This window comes from Otolemur garnettii, unplaced genomic scaffold (assembly GCF_000181295.1).
Source record: "Otolemur garnettii isolate 467f Iridium unplaced genomic scaffold, OtoGar3 scaffold00135, whole genome shotgun sequence".
Classification (NCBI taxonomy): Eukaryota; Metazoa; Chordata; class Mammalia; order Primates; family Galagidae; genus Otolemur; species Otolemur garnettii.
Window position 1 is genome coordinate 2923932 of NW_003852530.1, and position 12052 is coordinate 2935983.

Below are 12052 nucleotides of genomic sequence, written 5' to 3' on the forward strand. Positions count from 1 at the left end.
CCAATTACGGGATCTGTAGTTGGTAACCATGGCGGGGAGACATGTGGGCCCCTTTTCCCAGCTTACAGCCTGGTTTGCTCTAGGACCCAAACCATATGCACCGGCTCCGACTGGGCCCACACGTCTCCTAAGGAAATGATTTTGTCTCGCAGAGTGGGAGGTATTTGGCCTGATGCATATTCTAGCGGCGGCTGGACTGTTCCCCAGAACAGTGATCTTTTGTCTCTTCTTCTTCGAGGCCAGCTCTGGCTTCCTCTGCTAGCTGACTGCTCACGTGACCGCTGGCTGGTGCTTCGTGCAGGCCAGGACTGTGCGTTTCCTTCATCCTCTTTCCAACCACAGGGGCTAAGTTGTTTCCTTCAATCTGACGGGGTATGGCCAGGTCACCTGCCTCTCTCAGAGGAATAACAGGCCCCAGGAGAAGAGCATATGCTGATGGAGGTAGAAGGCTGTGGGCCTTGAGGAAAGGCAGGGACAGAGTCAAACAGAGCTGCTGGACCTCTGATAGGGAGGTGAGACGTAAGAGGGGCAGAGGGAGGAGACAGCAGTGCTACCAGCGGGATATCTCAGTTTATCAAAACTGTAAGGGATCTGGATTTTCCATGAAATCTCCCAATTTTTATTTTATTTATTTATTTTTAAGACAGAGTCTCACTATGTTGCCCTCCGTAGAGTGCCTTGGCGTCACAGCTCACAGCAACTGCAACCTCAAACTCGTGGGCTCAAGCGATTCTCTTGTCTCAGCCTCCCGAGTAGCTGGGACCACAGGTGCCCACAACAACACCTGGCTATTTTATAGTTGTAGTTGTCATTGTTTGGCAGGTCTGGGATGGGTTTGAACCTGGCAGCTCTAGTATATGTGGTCGGCACCCTAGTCGCTGAGCTACGGGCACTGAGCCAGAAATCTCCCAATTTTTAAATAGAGGCAACTGATTTAAGTTTTTCTTCCTGAAGGTCATAGCGTGTGGCACAGGGAGCATAATTAGGCAGGTCCTGAAGTTGGAGCAGCAGAGAATGGATAGACAGAATAAAGCAAGCAGAGAGTGGCCAGAACCCCGTTAGAGAGCTGCCCAGGGCGGTCAGGAATTCCGCAGCTGTGAGGCTCTTGGGGTTCTCCTTCTTCCGTCGTGTGACTGTCTGGGAGTAACACATGTAATAGGTGTCAGTGAACCCCCGAGAATACCTTGGACACTTTTCAAAGGTCAAGAGCTTCGTAAGAACTTACCTTACTCCCCAAGAGTGGCTTGGGTGCTAGGGAAAATCGGGATTGATGTTCCTCGGAAGTTAAATCCTGCCTTCCGCCCCACCCAGCCCCCTTAGGAACATGCTAAATGTTTGCAGGAGTTGGCTTAGCTGATAAAGCTACAGGTTTTCTGTTCCAAAAATGCTTTTGTTGCTAATTAAAATTAGTCTAATTTTGAAATGATCACATCATTAAAGAGTATTTCAACTGATATTGATTTGATGATACCCACAAACATCTTAGAATAAAGAGGCTGGTGTTTTAGCATCAGAAGGTGCACTGATTAAGCCTAAATCTGTGAAATTGATGACACCAGCTTCTGATACCTCTTCATTCGATTTTTTTCTCCCCACATGAAATAATTACGAATACTTCACTCCGTGCACTTCACGTTTATTTTATTTTTTTCCGGGGACGGGGGAAGCTGGATAAAGTGCTAGCTCTTCACTTGTCTATGGCGCTGCTCTAGCAATATCTTAATTAAGTCTAGAGTCAAGATGAAATATGTACCCCGAGTATATTGCTAATCCTTTCAAACTTGCAGGTTTGATGTGTGGTCCTGGGCAAACTCTCTAGAATGCTGTCTGTTACGTCAATAAATCTTCCAAGACGCATCGGCCAGGACACCGACATCTCGGATGAAAGGAAGAACTGGCTTTCAGAGGGGAGCTTAAGTCTGGGGGCACGATCTCAGAGGGGGTTCGCCTTATTCTACTCCATGGAAACATTCTGTGCATTCACATCTATCTTCTTCCCCTGACTGGCCCAAATCTCACCTCTGCAGCCCCTCATCTCTCTGCCTGCCAGAACTCTAAGCACCTGCTAAGACCTGCCTTGAGATCCACTCTTTTCTGAATTCAAGTAACATGAACCTTTCTCTCCTTCCCCACTGGCAGGAGTTACCAATGATGCCAACTGTGGTGCCCTCTGCTCAATCAAACCTTGATTCGTTCATGCCCCACGGAGCCCTGTCCTCTGTGGGAGGTGCTGTGAGGGTTACAGTGATGAAGGTGAGTGAGAACCCTGCTCTGGGGACATTTACACCCAGGGCTGTGACAGGCGGGAGACAGCACACACGTCGGTTCAGATTGTAAAATGTGCACAAAGGAACAGTGAGGGTGTAAGACAGCGCCAGGTCGGCCTCCTGAAAGGGATGGTTCCAAGGCTAAGATGCCGGGATGAGGAGAAAATGTTCTGGGAAGTTCACGGTGTGGCCTGGAGCCCACTGGGTTTGTCCAGTCGTCCTGCCTCCTAGGTGAACAGACTGGGGGCTCCTTCAAGGCCGTATAGGCTACACCTATCTCCACGGGCCCACTGGAGGCAGGCACTGCGCTGAACATGGGAGGGTGGCTGAGAGATGCGTGCTGAGCTCAGGTAGGGGACAGAGTCCAGTCTTGCCCCTTCCTGAAGAGAAACAAGAGCAGCACAGCTCAGGATGACTATGTGTCCAGCCTGAGTGAGGAAAGCTCACTCCTAGGAGTGACTATTTATGTTACACTTTGTCCCCGCAGTATCCCACAAGCTGAAATGCAAGACCAGGGAGGTTCTTCCATCTGTTAGGGAGGAAGGAAACCCTCTGAGCTGCTTCTCTGCTCTGAGTCTCTCCATCTTCCCCTCCTTGTTCTTCTAGAACACTGGCTGTCCGCCTCTGTGCTACGGCACAACGGTACGCCCGAGATGGTCTTAGCTGTGCTGTGAAAAATTTAACAATCATTAAATAATTTTCAAAAGAAGTTCAAAGCACAGTTAAGTATATCCTTTCTTTGCCCTCTTTTTTGATCAATGTAATTAAGTGTGCCGGGGAAGTGTAACGAAAGGTTCAAGTGTGCCATGCAATCAAAAAGGCTGAGACATGCTGTTCTGGAACAAGGCCCAGACATAGGCCCGCCTCTGGCACAGTGGGAGGCTCACACCGCTGGCGTGTGGTGGTGCAGGCCTGCGATCTCAGCACTCCAGGAGGCCGAGACTGGTCTCACGGGAAAGACAGCACAGGGCCCTAGGAGATCTTACCTGAGTCCTCCTTGTGGGCCCCAGGGGTACAAGCAGGCCAGGCCACAGTACGTGTTTGCCCAACGATAGGTTATGAATATCTAGTAGAGTGGGGGACTGACCAAAAGGGTCTTCCCTTGGCCCCAGTGACTGCCATAAGGCCGGGATTCAGAGTCCATGGACTGAGTACCAGGGCAGAATAACAACCAGCAGCTTCTCTGTCTGGGCTTCTTGTAAAGAACCATTAGCCTCTCTCTCTCTCTCTCTCTCTCTCTCTCTCTCTCTCTTTTTCTTTGAGACAGAGTCTCATTCTGTCACCCTGGGTAGAGTTCTGTGGCATCATAATAGCTCATAGCAACTTCAAACTCTTGGGATCCAAGTGATCTTCTTGTCTCAGCATCCTGAGTAGCTAGGACTACAGGTACCCACCACAACACCCAGCTATATTTAGAGAAGGGAGACGGGGTTTGCTCTGGCTCAGGCTGGTCTTGAACTCCTGAGCTCAAGAGATCCACCTGCCTCGGCCTCCCAGAGTGCTGGGATTGCAGGCATGAGCCACCACTCCCAGCCCTTTGACTGTTCTTTTAAGGAGAGGAAGATATGTCCGGTGAGTGGTCAGACAGCACTTGGCTTCTCATGTTCTGAGTGTATCCAGTGAAGAAAGTCAAGGCTGCAGGGACTTGGCGGTGATCTAGGGATTCAGCAGAACTTCACTTTATGGCTCAAGTCAGGCGATGTGGCTTTGGATCTGACACCCATTCAGTGCTGTGCCGGACCTTTGACTCCAAGCCTCTGCATTCTGCATCATAAAAATCAAGTTCAGTTCACGTTCCCCCACTTTCTGAGGAACTCACTGACTATGAGGACCAGGAGACCTCAGGGTTCCTCTCCTGTGTCCTCTCCTGGTGAGTTTTGTCATCATGCTTGGCTGCCACTGGGGAGAAGACAGAACAATTAGCCTCTGAGCCCACTTTAAAGGTGTTTTGCTTCCGGCTTCTTCCACTGGGCACGGCACATTGTGAACAAGGGATCAGGGGGCCACTTTTCCTGTTGGGACACTTTGAAGAAAACTTCAATTTTTCTTTTGACTTGTAAAAAATTATCAAAACAACTCTGGCTGCATCTATTTTCATCTGCACATAATACTGGCAGTGACTCCACGGCAGGAGACCAGCTCAGTCACAGTGACATCTCTCATTGCTGGAGATTCTCTCTACCCCTAAGCATCCCACACCCCTGCTGGCTGACGCTGGTGCGTTCTGACTCTGACACGCCACACTGACTTTCTGCCCACTTGAGGGAGGACCTCTGGGTTCCTGGAAGATGGCACTTTGGCCATTGATTTCAACAATTTTTCTGTTTACATTTAGTTTTTAGAAATAGAATTTTGTGTTCTTAGTGGTGCTATGATGTGTCCAGTGAGTTTTAGCTAAAGAGATACTGGGCATGGACATTTTGTGGTCCTGAACCATCATCACAGTGGAGCACACAGTGATGGCCACAGCTCAGCTGCAGTCCTGGTGAGGGGCCCTGAGCTATGATTTCAGACTAGTGACAAATAACCAAAAGACAGTCCCCTCCCGGGGGCTCGCCACACCTGTGACAGGGGCCACGGGCTGCGTGGAGTTGACTAGTACACTCTTCAGGTTCCTGGATGGAAGTTTCTGACAGGCAGCCTGTTGACTCCCTTGGGAAGAGGAGAATGACCAGGACTGCTTTTCTGCCCTCTGGGGAGGATGCCTGGCCTGGCCCTCAGGGTGCAGGGGTTTCTGTAAATCTTGGTGAACTCCTGGATTTGGGACTGCTTCTTCCCTGGCAGCAGCCTGTGGGGACAGTGGGTCAGTTGCTGTGACATGGCTCTTCCCAGGCTCAGCAGGTGCCGAGCCCCACCTGGAGCTCTTGGACATCATCACTCCAGAGCGGTCTGACCCACCCCAACATCCAAGCAGCAGTGTCTGCATTACCGTGCCGCATGGCTGTTTGTTCCAGAAGCCTGGTCTGCCTGTACACAGCAGGGGTGACATGCTGGGAAACGAACACCCAAGGCCTGCTGACGACTGCTCATTACCACACCTGCTCCCTACACGCAACCCCTGGGTGGGATTCTCCAGAATCTCCTGTGGCACCAGGCACCATGGGGGTAGCTGTCTTAACAGAGCACCTGTGGCTGGATGTCTCTTTGCCACCTTCCCACTAGTATTTCCTGCAGTTAGATCCTCACCCAGCGTCAGCTTTGGGGCAACTCAAGATGGCCGTGCTCAAGGTGCATCAGCCGGGCACGCAGCAGGGAGGTTGGCGCCCCCCGCCGCCTCCACTGACCACCCAGGAGCCCAGATCTGCTCACCCTCACCTCTGCCCTGTGCTGGTTCCAGCAGGAAGCTCAGACAAGGACCTGCGGCGTCCACCTGGGGAGAAACCTCAAAAGAGAGAGAGGCTCTGGTAGGGATTCCTGGGAGCCGGTTACAAAGGGAAGTTCCACCTTCAGCAAAGGGAGCAAGGAAGGCTCCTGCACGAAGGATGATGACTGGGATTCAGAGGGTCTGTCAGGAGCCAGAAAAGGCAAACAGGATGAGTCAAACCACAGAGGTGATTCTACACAGAGGCGGCCAGGAGAACCGCGAGGAGGGGTCTTGCCTGGAGCAGATGACGGGTTTATGAGGTGGAGGATGGGGAGACAGACGGGGAAGGAACGTCAGGAAGATAGCAGAGGTCGGCGTGCCCTACGCGGTGCTCAGGGAGGAACTCAGAACGGGTGTGAGCGTGCACCACGGCACCAGTCTGGGGGCTGGGCTGCAATAAGCCCTCCTCCGTCTAGCTTAGGACTCAAGCCGTTGGAAGGCTTAGGGGAATAAAGCCAGAAAAAAACGAAAAGATGAGGAATGAGCTCAACCTGTCAACTGCGACGCTAACAGTGATCACAATGTTGATAAATGCCTTGGTAGGAATCTGGGATTTGGAAGGAAAATAAAACGCAGACAGCATGGACTGTTTACGCTGACGGCGAGGCTGACAAGCACAGGCTTGGGCTCCCAGACGGGCATCCCCAGCTGCCCCCACACCTTGGGGTTCCCACAGATCTGGGGTCAAGAGCTCACTTTGGAGAACTGGAACCCAAACCGTTTGTCTGTTTGGCATGTTTCAAGGTTTCCCATTCTGATGGGAAGCAAGGCCAAGACTCTGAGTCCACCCCAGTAGTTCTGGGAGAGCCGCGGAACAATCCCAAAGGCGGTCATGGTTCACAGCTCTCTGCCACATGCCTCCTTGGCCAGGTTTCCTGGAGGCTGCACAAAAGAAGTGAATGAGACTTGTACAAGGCTCAGGCTGCCTAAAATGTGGCTGTCTGTATGTCTCTAAGTGTCCTGGCAATAACTTCTGGGGTGGTTCTCCCATTGTCCTGGACACAGGTCAGGGCTAGGTAAAACACATTTGAACTTTATATTAAAGTGTAATACGGGCCAGGTGTGGTGGCTCACACCTGTCATCCCAGCACTCTGGGAGGCCAAAGCAGGGGGATTGCCTGAGATCAGGAGTTCAAGACCGGCCTGAGCAAGAGTGAGATCTTGTCTCTACTAAAAGTAGAAAAACTAGCTGGGCATTGTGGTAGACACTTGTAGTCCCAGCTACTCAGGAGGCTGATGCAGGAGGATCACCTGAGCCCAGGAGTTTGACATTGCTGTGAGCTATGATGCCAAGGTACTCTACCCAGGGGGACAGAGTGAGGTTCTGTTTCCAAAAAAAGAAGTGTGGCAAAGTCTCCATCTTTCTTAGTGGCTGCATAGTATTCCGTGGTGTACATATACCACAATTTATTGATCCATTCATGGGTTGATGGGCACTTGGGCTTTGGGGCTCCCTCCATGGAGACTTTGCCCCCTTCATGTTTACAGCAATGGAGCTGGAAAATGTCCTTCTTAGCAAAGTATCTTAAGAATGGAAGAAAAAGTATCCAATGTACTCAACACTATTATGAAACTAATCATTAGCTATCTTAGGAAAGCTACAATCCAAATGGAGTCCAAGAGGATGGGGAAAGGGGTGAGGGAGAGGGAGGGGAAGGGGGGAGGATGGGTGAAGAGAATGATATTGTGGGGATCACGCCTATAATTTATCCTATTAGGGTACATGTGAATTTGTCTAAAGGTCAGATATAAATGTCTTAACACAACAATTATGAGAAAGACATAATGGCTATGTTAGCCAGTTGGATGAGAGTTTTTCAAACTGTATATGGAAGCAACACACTGTATCCTATGATAGAATTAATCTACACAATTATGATCTAATAAAAAAATTAAAAATTAAAAAAAAGCAGTGTTATACATACCTAGAAAACTGCACAAAGTATAAGTATATAGCTAAATAATTTTTCACAAACCAAACACACCCATGAAGTGAGCATAGACAGTAATGAAAAGATTGTCAGTACCAGAAGTCCCACCAGGGCCCATTTCCAGTCAGCAATCTTCTCACTCAGTATCCTGACTTCTGTATTAGGTATCTATGGCTTAAAAGAGCAGTAGATGTTTCCTATAGTTCACAGTTTCTGTGGGTTAAGAGTTTGGGAGCAGCTTGGCTGCGTGATTCTGACTTAGGTTCTTTTTTTTTTTTCTGAGACAGAGTCTCACTATGTCGCCCTGGGTAGAGTGCTGTGGCATCACAGCTCACAGCAACCTCAAACTCTTGGGCTTAAGCGATTCTCTTGCCTCAGCCTCCCAAGTAGCTGGGACTATAGGCACCTGCCATAATGCCTGGCTATTTTTTGTTGCAGTTGTCATTGTTGTTTAGCTGGCCCAGGGCAGGTTTGAACCCACCACCCTTGGTGTATGTGGCTGACACCGTAACCACTGTTCTGCAGGTGCCAAGCCCTGACTTAGGTTCTTATATATATTGAAGGCTGTAATTAAAATGTCAGCCAGGGTTACAGTCCTCTGAAGACTTGAGCAAGGATGGAGAATCTGATTCCCGATGGCTCGCTCCCAGGGCTGGTGAGTGTAGCTTGTTGGTGGGAAGCTTGACTAAGTTCTTCCCAGGCAGGTCTCCACTGCAGGGCAGCTTGGGTTTCCTCACAAGATGGTGGCCAGCTTCCTCCAGCAAGCCAGGGAAAGTCCACCTTGGCAGTCCCTGACACCACTTCTGCTGCAGATATTAGTCCCTAAGTCCAGCCTGTATTCAAGGGGAGGTAATTAGCTTCCACATTCCAAAGTGAGGAATATCAAACATTCTGCAGAAATATTTTAAAACCACTACAATTTGTAACATTCTAGATGGATTTCACCTTCTCCCCCTCCTCTGAATGCCAAGGCAATATAAAATGATTATGTTACATGGATTAGTTTGGCACAGCTTGAGACAAAGTAGTAAGTGTGCCCACCACCCAGACAGTGTATACTGTACCTGCTAGTGTGATTCCAGCCATCCTGGTTTGGGTTTTTTTTTTTTTTTTAAGGCCAGAGTGAAAATTTTATTTTTTTTCTTTTAAAGAGACCTCCTTTATTCTTTCTCTTTTCATATATATATATACATATATATGTATATATATGTATATATTTTTTTAATTAAATGTATACCATAGAATATTATGCAGCCTTAAAAAAAGACAGCAACTTTACCTCTTTTATGTTTACAGACATGCATCCCATTTTTTAATTTCTACACAGGAATCATACAGCCTCCCAGACAGCATGTCTGGGCTCTGTTGAGTCTGGTCCCTGTCACTCAATGTTCTCTCTGTGACATTCACTCAGGCTGTTGCATATAGCTGTATTTCATTCATTTTCATTGCTTATGGCAGCACGTGATATAAAAATACCATAAAATATGTATTTACGCAACTGTAGCTAGAGTTTGGCTATCAGGAGTAATGCTGCTATGAAGAATTTAAGTTTCTGTTGGCTTGCTACACGGCCAAAGGCGACCTCATGACTTCTGTCCCACATAAGTTACTAAATTATAATAATTAAGTACATATTATAATAAATTATTATGTGTTGGCCTCCTCCACAAGCATGGTCAGGAAACGTGTGACTCCCCAAAGAAAAGTTCCAGTCCCAAGTTGAGGCTAGGTACTGGGATTCATAGCCATTTCGTTACCTGGGCAACATTTTCTTTTTTCTCTTTCCCCACTTTTCTTCCAGAAAACACCACGAGGTTAATTAGTTTTAGCCACAACATGAGGATTAGACAGTCTGCCCCTTTTTACATGCGGTATCTTTTAAGAAGCTGAAGCAGACCACAGGGAAGCAGAGGCCTGCTCTTCGCTGGACATGTCCCGTTATCTCAGAAAAGGCCAGGGGGAGAGAGGAGCAAACCAGTGTACTCAAGGGTGAACCATCCCGTGGGACTGGGGTCTCAGGACAGACAGATGTGAGGTTGTCTAGCAATGCAGCAGGGCCAAGGTGGGGCAGGGTCAAGGGGGAGCATCTCCAACAAGGCTGTGAAGTGTAACCCCCCAAAGGGGCATCACCCAGTGCAGGGACTGACAGGCAGGTGGTTCTGACTCCCGAGAAGCCCTGGGTGGAAGTGGAGGTGGAGCGGACACGGGGCACCAAGAATGCTATTTATTTATTTATTTTGCAGTTTTTGACTGGGGCTGGGTTTGAACCCACCACCTCCCGCATATGGGGTCGGCACCCTACTCCTATGAACCACAGGTGCCACTGCACCAAGAATAACTTTGGGTACTTTTCTGTCTCCTAGAAAACTACTCTGCTTTTCCATTATATTCCTCTGGTCCTGCAGAGTGGAGGTAGATCAGACGCCTCCCTGACCATCCCTCTGCTGTGCATGCAGCCCAGGTTCTCCCTGCTGGAACCTGGAGTTCTGTGCCTGAAAGATTTCCCAGGGCCCTGGAGCCAGGAAGAAAATGTATGAGGGTCAGTGCCTCCACTCTGCAACTTGGGAGCAGGTGACACCAGGCAGGAGTGGTGGAGAAGGGGCCTGGGCTTCCTCATCCCTCCCTTGAGATGCTCAGGGGTGACTTTGGGGCCGGGCCCCACCCTGATCCCCTCAGGGGTGGGTTGCAGTCACCCTCAGGCCCAACTGCTTGATAGGATAGGATGCCGCTTGCAGGGTCCTTGTCCTCTTTGCCGCCTCCTCCCCACACTCCTGGTAATGTTTTCTCACTTTTCAAATAAACCCCTTTGGGTAGGTTGAGTCCTTGTCTGAGCCGTGCTTCTGGGGGACTCAGACCCACTCAGCGGGTCCAGCAAGTTGCGGTTTTCAGCTCGTTCATTTATTTGACATAATGTCGGGCTCACCTGCTCCTGCCAGGCCCAGTGCTTACTGCTGGAAATCACTGGGGACACGTCCCAGGGTTTCCTTTAAGGAGCGTCCCCACCTGTTAGGGACACAGACAATGACCAAGTAAACAGAGAAAACGAGAATGAATGCCCCCTACCTGGGGCTTCCAAGTATGCTGTCTCCTTGAATCCTCCCAACACCTGTTGGGGTAAATATGTCCCCAATGGTTTTTAGGGAGGAAACTGAGTTTCGGGGGGCTGAGTCATGTCTCTCAGGGGTCAGTGCTAATGCCCCAGGATTTAGGCTTCAGTCTGTGTGACTCCAGACCTGGCAGCCCCATCCCACATGAGGCTGCGTGTGCCCCGCCCACCACCAGAGTTGCTTTTAGATGTTTCGCTCTCTTTTGAGGCCCCTTCCCTTTCACCCTCATGGCCAAGCTGACCCAGTCCTGTAATTTAACTCTAATTATGCCTTGTTCTTCCCGGAAGCCTTCTAGATGGATCAATTTCTGAGATAGAAGCCACAGGCTGGAGTCCCTGGGCTGCTTCTGGGGGAACCTGGGCTGGAGGCAGCAGGTGTCACTGGAGCCCCCCTGGCCCCTGCCTCTTGCCTGGGTGCACGGGAAATGCTGCCCAGGACAGGGGTCAGAGGAGAGGCTGGCTGGTGAGCGCTGGTTTCTCCTCAGTGCCCCTGCTAAGCAGCCTCCTGGGGACAGTAACAATGGTGATGATGGCCTGTACTGGTCACTTTGGGTGGCCACACCCAGCGCACAGCATTTTCTATGCAATGTCTTAGGTGACCCCTACAACGTGCTGCCCCTAGAAGTCCTGTTTTAAGACATTGGTTCTCCATGGGAGGGGCACTGACACGGGTGATGACTTCATCCAGAATCCAGTCTTTCCGGCCATGCAGAGGCTGTGTCTTGCCTCAGCAGTAGAGGGGACAGCACTGAGGGGACTCAGGCTTACTTCACAGCACTCTCCCGCAGTTCCTGGGGAAGCCCTCCACATAGCTTGTTCCCTTTGTGTGCATCTGAGCCTGGCTTCTGTTGGCGTATGTGCTTTGCAAAACTGCTGTCAATCCCCCACTTCTCGAATCAGTTAATTATCTAGTTGACTGTCTGTTTAGGCAGAGGAAAGCCTAAATAGTGTAGGATCCTGCCCACTTCCCTGCAAGTCAATTCAGTAAACATTCCCGCAGCCCTGCAGGCTGCCCAACATGTAAGCCCTCCTCACAGCGCGGGGCTGCAGCAGGTGGCTGGCTGGGTCTTGCCCTGGGCCACTAGAGAGGAAGGGACGCGTCTGCAGTCACCTCTGTCTTTTCACTGTCTAAGGGTGAGGGGAGGAGCAGATTGGCACAAGGCTGTGTCCTGCAGGGGTATCTTCTCTGTAGCTGGAGCTCGGTGTGTGGCTGGAGCACGGCGTGTGGCTGGAGCACGGTGTGTGGCTGGAGCACGGCCTGTGGCTGGAGCACGGCGTGTGGCTAGAGCACGGCGTGTGGCTGGAGCACAGCGTGTGGCTGGAGCATAGTGTGTGTGGCTGGAGCACGGTGTGTGGCTGGAGCACGGCGTGTGGCTGGAGC